The sequence below is a fragment of the Bos grunniens genome, chromosome 26, assembly GCF_055505025.1.
Source record: "Bos grunniens cultivar Pamir isolate PY7600 chromosome 26, Bosgru_T2T1.0, whole genome shotgun sequence".
NCBI classification, from domain to species: domain Eukaryota; kingdom Metazoa; phylum Chordata; class Mammalia; order Artiodactyla; family Bovidae; genus Bos; species Bos grunniens.
The window spans coordinates 3,472,590-3,483,211 of record NC_141190.1 but is presented as its reverse complement, the minus strand read 5'-3'; the positions used below and the strand labels follow the sequence as shown (position 1 = coordinate 3,483,211).

Sequence of the window (10,622 nt, the reverse complement as noted above, 5' to 3'; positions counted from 1 at the left end):
CAAAGCAACAAATAATAGCATTTTTCTTTCTATTAAAATGTTTCATTTCTATTTTCCATAATAGCAAAAATAGACTCACACACTAATGACATTGTCAAATGTATCACTGTTTCTAGTATTTTTTCCCATAATATTTAGGTGTTAAGTTTAACTTCTCTGATACAAGAAGGTAATATGCTGAATATCTGAAAAGTTTAGCATTAGAAAACTCTATAGCTTATATTAACTAGTGTGTATGTTTGCCATGCCCTCTAATGAGATTCTGTGAGTGTTAATATTTGGGTAGGAGGAGAGAGCTAACACATTCAGGTAATACCTAGAAGTCCAATGATATACATCCCAATTTAATATATTCTGTGTCTGTGGCTAATTCTGTCCATGTAATTAAAGTATATTAAAGTACAGAGAGGGGCTTCCCTCATAGCTCAGTCGATAAAGAATCCACCTGCATTGCAGGAGGCCAGAGTTCGATTCCTGGGTCAGGAAGATCCCCTGGAGAAGGAAATGGCAACCCACTACAGTATTCTTGCCTGGAGAACCCCATTGACAGAGGAGCCTGGTGGGCTGCAGTCCATCAGGTCACAAGAGTCAGACACGACCTCCATCACCACCAAAGGACAGAGATGGATCTTAAAACCTGTAGGGTGGCACATTAAATGAACTGCATTTCCAGAGACACATAAAGCAGGCTTGAAAAGAGCACTACAAGGGAATCCATGACTGGGTTTCCTTGCCAGATGTCAGCATCCCTCATGAACAAAATAGTCCAAAAGAATCCCCAGCTGGGCCCTTTTGTCTACATGGATGATTCCAGAATGAACTTCCAGGATGATTCACAGATAACAGCTGGTCCTACAAAATGGAAGAAGTCTCGTGGATGCACCTCATTCACCCTCACCCACACACAGTATGAGGAGTTGGAGGCTCTGTTTAGATGCAACATGTTTCCAGGTAAAATCCCCCAGTGAGAACTTGCTTTAAAACTCAACCTACTGGAGTCAACAGTAAAGATTTGCTTCGAGAATCGGCGGGTCAAAATGATGAAGCAGCAGCAGTAACAAAATCAGCAATCACAAAAGCCACCAAACTAGGTCCTACCAGCCAAGACTGCACCCACAGCATCAGCCAGTCCTCATTCTTTTCTCCCTGGAATTTCAGATTCCTGTAGCTCCCTCTCACGTCAGCCCTTGGACCCTTTCCATTGAGTAGAGGACTCTGTCATTCCTGAGATGCCTATAAGTGCTGTCCAAATGCAAGATCCTTAATTGGAGAGGTTCCTGCTTCAGTATGACAAGCTGGAGCTTTGCAATCTACAGTCCAGAGACAGCCTGGAGCTCCAGAAACCCCTCCATTACAGTGCACTTTAGATTTCTCTGATTAAAGTATTAATAAATATCAGACATTATAGGAAAAAGAGAAAAACGAACTGTATAGTGGGATATTTCCCAAGAATACACACATGTTTTCTTCTTTATGCTATAAATTTATCAGACTAGTGCTCAGAGTGATAGAAATCCACTTCTCCAGCTCTGAAACACTGACAGTGAAAGTAAACGTTGCTCAGTCGTGTCCGACTCTTTGCGACCCCATGGACTATACAGTCCATGGAATTCTCCAGCCAGAATACTGGAGTAGGTAGCCTTTCCCTTCTCCAGAGGATCTTCCCAATCCAAGGATCGAAGCCTGGTCTCCCGCATTGCAGGTGGATTCTTTACCAACTGAGCTATCAGAAAAGCCCTGAAACATTGAAAATATGAGTTAAATTAAAAATATACTTCGAAGCTATGGAAAGAAATGTTTGAAAGAGAAGGAGAAGAAGGAGACAAAAAGGAATCATTTATACTCTTAGCCATTTGTGAGAATTTGATTACCTTTTTTTCTTTTTTCTGTGGGTGGGAGAGAGGGAGCAAATGATGTCTTTGCAGGAAATTCTGGCATCATTGATCAGCTTTAAACATACACTACTTTTTCAACCAACAACCACTCTCCTAGACTCTGCCCTACAAACATCCCTCCATATCTGTATACCAGTAGGTGCACTTGTACAAATGATATTTATATAAACATTAACTCAGGCAATGGTTGAACAAACAAAACCTGAAAATGATCCTAGTGACCAACAATAGGGAACTAGTGATAGCTTATAGTGAAAAGGGTCAGATTTGTGATCTCTGAGGAAGAAGATTTCTCTTTGGGACCAGGGACCAGGCTTGGTCACTCAAGAGCTTTCATGTAGCAGAGTTTTATTAAGGTATGAAAAGGGACAGAGAAAACTTACAACATATACATCAGAAGGGGGATGGAGAGTGCCCCAAGCCCTAGTCTTAGCAAGGGAATTATATACTTTTTATTTGGTTATTACCATTAATCAAAAGAATGTCCCGAGGATGTAAAGATCTTACTAGACCCACTCCCATAATATACATTTTAAGATAACAGAAGTTTTTCAGGAAGGAGAAACATGTCCTCAAGCAGGACACATTATTGTTATATAATCCTTACTAAGGAATGTAGTTAAAAAAAAAAAAAATGTCCTTTCTGCCTCCTTGAGAGGAGAATGCAATGCAACCCACTCCAGTACTCTTGCCCGGAAAATCCCATGGACAGAGGAGCCTGGTAGGCTGCATTCCATGGGGTCGTGTAGAGTTGGACACGACTGAGTGACTTCACTTTCACTTTTCACTTTCACGCATTGGAGAAGGATATGGCAACCCACTCCAGTGCTCTTGACTGGAGAATCCCAGGGATGGTGGAGACTGGTGGGCTGCCGTCTATGGTGTCGCACAGTGAAGTGAAAGTGGCTCAGTCGTGTCTGACTCTTTGTGACCCCATGGACTTTCCATGGAATTCTCTAGGCCAGAATACTGGAGTGGGTATTCTCCAGGGGATCTTCCCGACCCAGGAATCAAACCAGGGTCTCCTGCATTGCAGGCGGATTCTTTACCAACTGAGCTATCAGAGAAGCCAGAGTCTAACACAGCTGAAGCAACTTAGCAGCAGCAGCAGCCTCCTTGGGAATTCCAGACCCCTATCTCCTGTTTGAGAGCCCCAGACCTCTCGCTCCTCCTTGGGAACCCCAGACTTCTTATCAACCTGCCTAGGAATTGACTCTTTCACTAGCTAAATAAATTACACAATAGATAACTGTTGTGTTATCAATAGATAACTGGAATCAAGATTGCCCAGAGAAATATCAATAACCTCAGATATGCAGATGACACCACCCTTATGGCAGGAAGCGAAGAGGAACTGAAGAGCATCTTGATGAAAGAGGAGAGTGAAAAAGCTATCTTAAAAGTCACCATTAAACAAACTAAGATCATGGCATCTGGTCCCATCACTTCATGGCAAATAGATGGGGAAACAATGGAAAAAGTGACAGACTTTCTTTTTTGGGGCTCCAAAATCACTGCAGATGGTGACTGTGCAGCCATGAAATTAAAAAACACTTGCTCCTTGGAAGAAAAGCTATGACCAACCTAGACAGCATATTTAAAAGCAGAAACATTTTTTGCTGACAAAGGTCTATCTAATCAAAGCTATGGTTTTTCCAGTAGTTATGTATGGATGTGAGAGTTGGACTATAAAGAAAGCTGAGCACCAAAGAATTGATGCTTTTCAACTGTGGTGCTGGAGAATACTCTTGAGAGTCCCTTGGACTGAAAGGAGATCCAACCAGTCCATCCTAAAGGAACTAAGTTCTGAATATTCATTGGAAGGACTGATGCTGAAGCTGAAACTCCAATAATTTGGCCACCTGATGTGAAGAACTGACTCATTGGAAAAGAGCCTGATGCTGGGAAAGACTGAAGGCAGTAGAAGGGGATGATAGACCATGAGATAGTTTGATGGGATCATTGATTTGATGGACAAAAGTTTGAGTAGGCTCCGGAAGTTGGTGATGGATGGGGAAAAGTGGCATGCTGCAGTCCATGGGGTCGCAAAGAATCGGACACAACTGAGTGATTAAAATGAAATGAGATAATTGTATAAAAAGAAAAAAAAAACATAAAATATTATCAATGTGTGAATTTCCCCTTTTTACTACCAGATATTAATACACAGTTTGAAATAGCTGTCCAGTATCTTCTTTTGCTTTTTTTTTTTTTTGCTTTTTTTTGCTTCTTTTGCTTTTAATTGTACATAATTGGACTGTGAAGAAAGCTGAGCACTGAAGAATTGATGCTTTTGAACTGTGGTGTTGGAGAAGACTCTTGAGAGTCCCTTGGATTGCAAGGACAGCCAACCATTCCATCCTAAAGAAGATCAGTCCTGGTTGTTCAATGGAAGGACTGATGCTGAAGCTCCAATACTTTGGCTACCTCGTGCGAAGAGTTGACTCATTGGAAAAGACCCTGATGCTGGGAGGGATTGAAAGCAGGAGGAGAAGGGGACGACAGAGGATGAGATGGCTGGATGGCATCACCAACTCGATGGACATGGGTTTGGGTGGACTCTTGGAGTTGGTGGTCGACAGGGAGGCCTGGAATGCTGCTATTCATGGGGTTGCAAAGAGTTGGACACGACTGAGCAACTGAACTGAACTGAATACATAATATAGTTGTATAACATTTTCCACTGCAACTAATCCATTTCAAAAAGTATACTGCTTTAGGTAGTATAAGACTATTTGTGCTTTTCTATCATTATAATCATATAGAGACTCTGGTCATCTATTTTAATGAGGTAGTTGAAATACAGCATTGATAATTCTAATTGACATAACCATACTGCCACGTAATCAAATTTGAGGCTGCTGGTTTTATGATCAAGTAGGTATGTCAGTTGTAAAGATGTGTTTTATTCGTAGATCAGATGAACATGACCTTATTTCATAGGCTAACATAAAATAAGAGCAAGAATGATTTTGCAATAAAATTACTATTTTTGTCGTTCCACTATTTTCATTTTCTCATACTTTCAATCGTTTCATTCATTATAGATTAGAAAGGGAAGTAACCTGTTTCCCTGGCATCAGTAAGTATGTCCCTGAGTTCTTTAAATATACTTTCGCACATAATGTAAAATGTTCATCTTCAACAGAGATGGGATTTGATATACTCTGAAAGCTAACCTTTTTCATGACCAAGAATAATATGTAGCTGAACACCCATGGCCTCACATTAAACACTTAACCTATCTTAGTTTCCTCTGTTTGCAAGTTGGGGCTAACATATCAAATATATTAAATTTTCTTGGAACCCCCAAATCTGTAATTATATAAAGTCCTTAGTGTTAAACATTTTAAAATGTGGCTTTCTATTAGTTTCATTTTCTGGCTAAATACATTAAAAATATTATACTCATGTATGATTTGTAAGCATGTAATGAACGTTTATGGATCATTCTAATGGGACAGGTTTTAAGCTATATACTTTACAGATACTGCTACCTTATTCAGATAAAATAATCTATACAATAAGCACTATTAATATAGAAAAAATATATGTATGTTGAGGTCTATGAAGATATCAAGGAATTTGCTCTTTTGTAAATTAAACCAAGTTAATCAAATTTTGGAAAATATTTTTAAATAATATGCCACATGCTGCCTACTTATTCTATGCTAATTATATCAGCATATATTTTATCTGTATATGATTGTCATTTGCCTTTACAGTGTACATAATAGAGGTGTATTATAAATATATAAAACAGTTCAAGGACTTCCCTGGTGGCTCAGACAGTAAAGAGTCTGCCTACAATGCAGGAGACCTGGGTTTGACCCCTGGGTTGGGAAGATCCTCTGGAGAAGGAAATGGCAACCCACTCCAGTACTTCTGCCTGGAAAACCCCGTGGATGGAAGAGTGTGGTAGGCTACAGTCCATGGGGTGGCAAAGAGTCAGACACAACTGAATAACTTCACCTTACTTTTCATAACAGCTCATAATATATGAAAATGACAATAATATGCCACTATGTGTATTGAATAACTTTTTTTCCACAGAAGTGATAGCATTACAGGAACTGTCACACCCCTTCACCTGGCCCCCCGTCTAATATTAGCAACGTTTGACTCTGACACATTTACATCTGTCTGGTGACTCCATGACAAAGAATCTGCCTGCCAATGCAAGAAACATAGATTCGATCCCTGGGTCAGGAAGATCACCTGGAGAAGGAAATGGTCACCCACTCCAATATTCTTGCCTGCAAAATCCCATGGACAGAAGAGCCTGATGAGCTACGGTCCATGAGTCACAGAGATTTACATGACTTAGCGAGTGAACAACAACAAATCGTAGTCCCACGTTTTCAAATTTATTTAAGAAGATACGGTAAAATATAACATGTATAACAAAGCCTAAAGAGACATCATTGGCAACCCACTCCAGTACTCTTGCCTGGGAAGTCCCATGGGTGGAGGAGCCTCGTAGGCTGCAGTCCATGGGGTCGCTAAGAGTAGGACACGACTGAGTGACTTCACTTTCACTTTTCACTTTCATGCACTGGAGAGGGAAATAGCAACCCACTCCAGTATTCTTGCCTGGAGAATCCCAGAGAAGGGAGCCTAGTGGGCTGCCATCTATGGGGTCACACAGAGTTGGACACGACTGACGCGACTTAGCAGCAGCAGCAAAGAGACATCATAAGGTATAAAATATTTAAAAGGATTCTGAAAGGAAATGAAAATTGAATTTTAGATCTAATTTAACTTTTGATATTTTTAGGCCATTTAATATTCAAGAGTTCTTTTCTCTTTGATTCCTGATGTCAGCATCTCTCTTCATCTACCACCTGCCTTTTTCTACCTTTCATTTTGTACTCCTATTACCAAGGCTTATCTTTACCTTGAAAAAGGACTTATGCCCATATCAAAGTGCTTCCATGCTAGATATAACTGTCTTTTCCTCCTTCTCTCCTTATTCTAATATAATAAAAATATCTACCCATTTATTACTACAGCAAATATTTTCCTTCTTTGATACCAAGGGAGTGGTTGTTTCTGCTTTTAAAGTGGACCAAAATCTCAGCACCCAATAAAAGCATAATGAGGTCTCCTACATTTATATTACATCTAATTTCATGTTTAAGAATCTTTCTTTTGTAGCATAATTTAAAAGTGTCATGTAGACATGAAAATCAATGCTAGAAAAAGACAAGTGGAGAAACAATTCATAGGGGATTTAGTGAAATATAATTTCTAAGTTTTTTATATTATTTATACATAAGGCACAACTGGAAAAGTAATTTTACTGGATATATCTCAAATTAATTACACCTGATGTGATACTGAAAATTATACACCTTCATAGTCATTTAAAAACTATCTTTTTAAATAACTACAAGACATCTCATTTTATCCATACTTTTATCTGTGACATTTTAGTTTTAAAAATCTACAGAAAGTCGCTATGTATCATCACCATCATACTTCCAGAAGCTGTGTTGTGGTCATGGTGAAATGAGAACTTATCAAATTTCACAGTCAGTTCAATCCAACAAACATCTATGGAGCATCTGTTACATAACAGGAATTTTTATAAAAGTGCATTTAAACACAAAAACAGTAACACATAGCCTATGCCTGAAAGGAGTTCACTATATAATGTATGTGGGTTAGTCGCTCAGTCATGTCTATCTTTGTGACTCCATGGACTGTAGCCCACCAGGTTCCCCTGGTCATGGAACTCTCCAGGCAAGAATACTGGAATGGGTTGCCATTGCCTTCTCCAGAGAGTCTCCCCAACTGAGGGACTGAACCCAGATCTCCTGCATTGCAGGCAGATTCACTTTATAATATGGTAGATATTAGATAGTTACAAGGTAGTGGTGTTAAAATATCCTGGTTTCTCTTTACCAAGTTTTCCTAAAGTTGGGCATAACTACAAAATTACTGACATTAAATAATTATTATGTATGGGCCTCCCAAGTATATGCCCCAACCACTAATGCCAAAGAAGCTAAAGTCAAATGGTTCTATGAAGACCTAAAGACGTTCTAGAACTAATGCAAAAAAAAAAAAAAAAAAAAGTCCTTTCATCAAAGGGGATTGGAATTTTATTTTAAAAAAGTGTTAAAAAATAATAACCTATTCAACGTATTTTTTTTCCCATATGTTGTTGTTGTTTTTCAGTTGCTCAGTAACGTCCAACTTGTCACAATCCAATGGACTGCAGCATGCCAGGCTCCCCTGGCAAATTCATCTCCCAGAGCTTGATAAAATTTATGTCCACTCAGTCAGTGAGGTCATCCAACCATCTTCTCCTCTGTCATCCCCCCTGCCTTCAATCTTTCCCAACTTCAGGGAAAGATGAGATACACACAAAGAAAATGAGACTCACTTAAAAAAAAAAAAAAAAAATCCACAGATTACTTTTTGCCACTCAAAATTTTTAAACAGTTATACAGAGTTTACATAAAATACACAGTCATACCTTTTTAATCAGTTTTTATTGATCAATTGTATTATTTCCAGCATTAATTGTGTTTTTTAGCATCATTTATTCTGTTTAAAAATTAGACAAGTAACAAACTATAGATTATCCTCATTGTAAATCATTTAGGCAATACACAGAGCCTCCATTGCTAGTGAATATTGGTCAGGAATTTCTAGGTATAAAAATAAGGTAGGACAAAGGTAAACAACATCCAGTTGAGGTAGGAAGAAGTAAATTACTTCTGTTCACAAATCACATGATCCTAATGAATCACAAAGATCATTAAATCCCAAAGAATTCTCAAGATAGTTACTACATCTAAATAAACAAATTCAGTAAAATTATAAAGTAGTTATAGGGTATGTCAACATGCAAAATTAGTTGTATTTCTGTACAAAAGCAATAAATAATACAAAGCTAAAACTAAGGAAAAAGTCCATTTATAATAGCATATATAAAAAGAAAATAGGAATAAATTTATCCAAGACAGTAAAAGATTTGTACATGAAAAATTACAAATCACTGTAGTAATTTTTTTTTAACATTTTTAAGGTATATTTCATATAGGTATAAAATCTAAGTTGACCATTATCTTCTGGCAGATTTTGAAGGTGACTTTCCATTTCCTTTTTTATTCTATTCTTTCCTTTAGAACATAAGCTATTGTCCCAATTGTTGCTCTTTTTAAAGTATTTTTTCTTCCATTTCTGTCATTTGACTACTTTAAAAACTTTCTCTTTACATTTCATATTCAAAATTGTATCATAATGAGTCCAAGTGTGATATCCTTTGTACTTATTTATTGATTTATCCTTCTTGGGGTCTACATAAAAGCCTTTCATTTTTTTAAACTTTCATCAGTTCTTAAAAAGTCATGGACACTATAATTTCAAATACTGCTTCTCTCCTCTTTTTCTGAAAATTCAAACATATGAGTGCCTGTGTGTGTGTGTGTGTGTGTGTGTGTGTGTGGTGTGAACAAGCATGTGCTTATGTGTGCATATGATGGGAAGAATGTATTTCTTAAAAGTTTCTTTATGCTTATTTTCATCAAAGAGGATTAAATTTTATACTCATAGGCAGATATTATTGGGCATAGCCTCATTAATTCCATCAGAGAACAAATGCAAAAGTGAACTTCCATCTAAGAATAAGTTAAGATACTTATTAAACTTAAAGATATAGCTACATTCTGATATGAGGGCTCCTCTTGCTTTATATGAATTAACAAAGAAATGAGTTACTCTATTGAAAAGAGAGATTTACACTTATCATTAGGAGGAGTTAGACTTGTTTCATAATAAGGGTAGGGAGAATTATTATTGTCATATGGTTATCAGTTGGGTATCTCTTAGTGTTTCACAATAACCTTCAGGTCAAAACTTCAGGGATTAAGATATGGGTCATCCCTGCCAGAGGATAACCCACCCAGATCTGAGTAAATGCTAATTCATGTGAGAAGAATTTAGAAGGGAGAGTAGAAAAAGAAATTATGAATATTAACCACAGCCTCAGGATCAGCTGCAACTGCAGGAGCTGTAGTTATGTCATTTTACTAAATCTTTGGTGGGTTTTCCCCTAAATTGCGGCTAACAACAGTACCATAGATTCTAAGACTTAATTGAAGGTACTCAATTCAAGAATCATTGGGTTGGGCAGTGCAAGGGGTTGACTATTGTAGAATATGTTAGTATTCTAGCCAGATTCCCTTCACATTCCTTTTATTGATTATGCAAGTCCATTTCCAGCTCTCACTAATGTCTTTCCTAATAGTTCAAATCATCCAAACTTCTTGGAAGGAAACTTGGACAAGTGGAACCACTTTGAACAAATGCCTAAGAGGCAGAATGACTGCTCAATCACTGACTGAAATAATGGGGAACACATGTATACCTGTGGCAGATTCATTTCGATATTTGGCAAAACCAATACAATATTGTAAAGTTTAAAAATAAAATAAAATTTAAAAAAAAAAGAAAGAAATACTGAAAAAAAAATAAAAAATAAAAATTTAATGAAAAAAGGAAAAAAAAAAAAGAATATGAAAACTGTAGCTTGACATCACCGACTCTATGGACATGAGTTTGAGTAAGCTCCAGGAGTTGGTGATGGACAGGGAAGCCTGGCATGCTGCAGTCCATGGGGTCGCAAAAAGTAGGACCTGATTGAACAACTGAACTGAACTGACTAAGTACTTCAAGCTAGAACAACCTCTGTAGTCAAACTGACAGTCTAGAATA

The 10,622-nt window shown here is 37.7% G+C and overlaps 1 pseudogene; it reads left to right on the top strand.

Moving 5' to 3' along the window:
* The first annotated feature begins 713 nt into the window (after window positions 1-713).
* Window positions 714-1,367, top strand: LOC147343956 (arginine-fifty homeobox-like; annotated as a pseudogene).
* The last annotated feature ends 9,255 nt before the right edge of the window (window positions 1,368-10,622 follow it).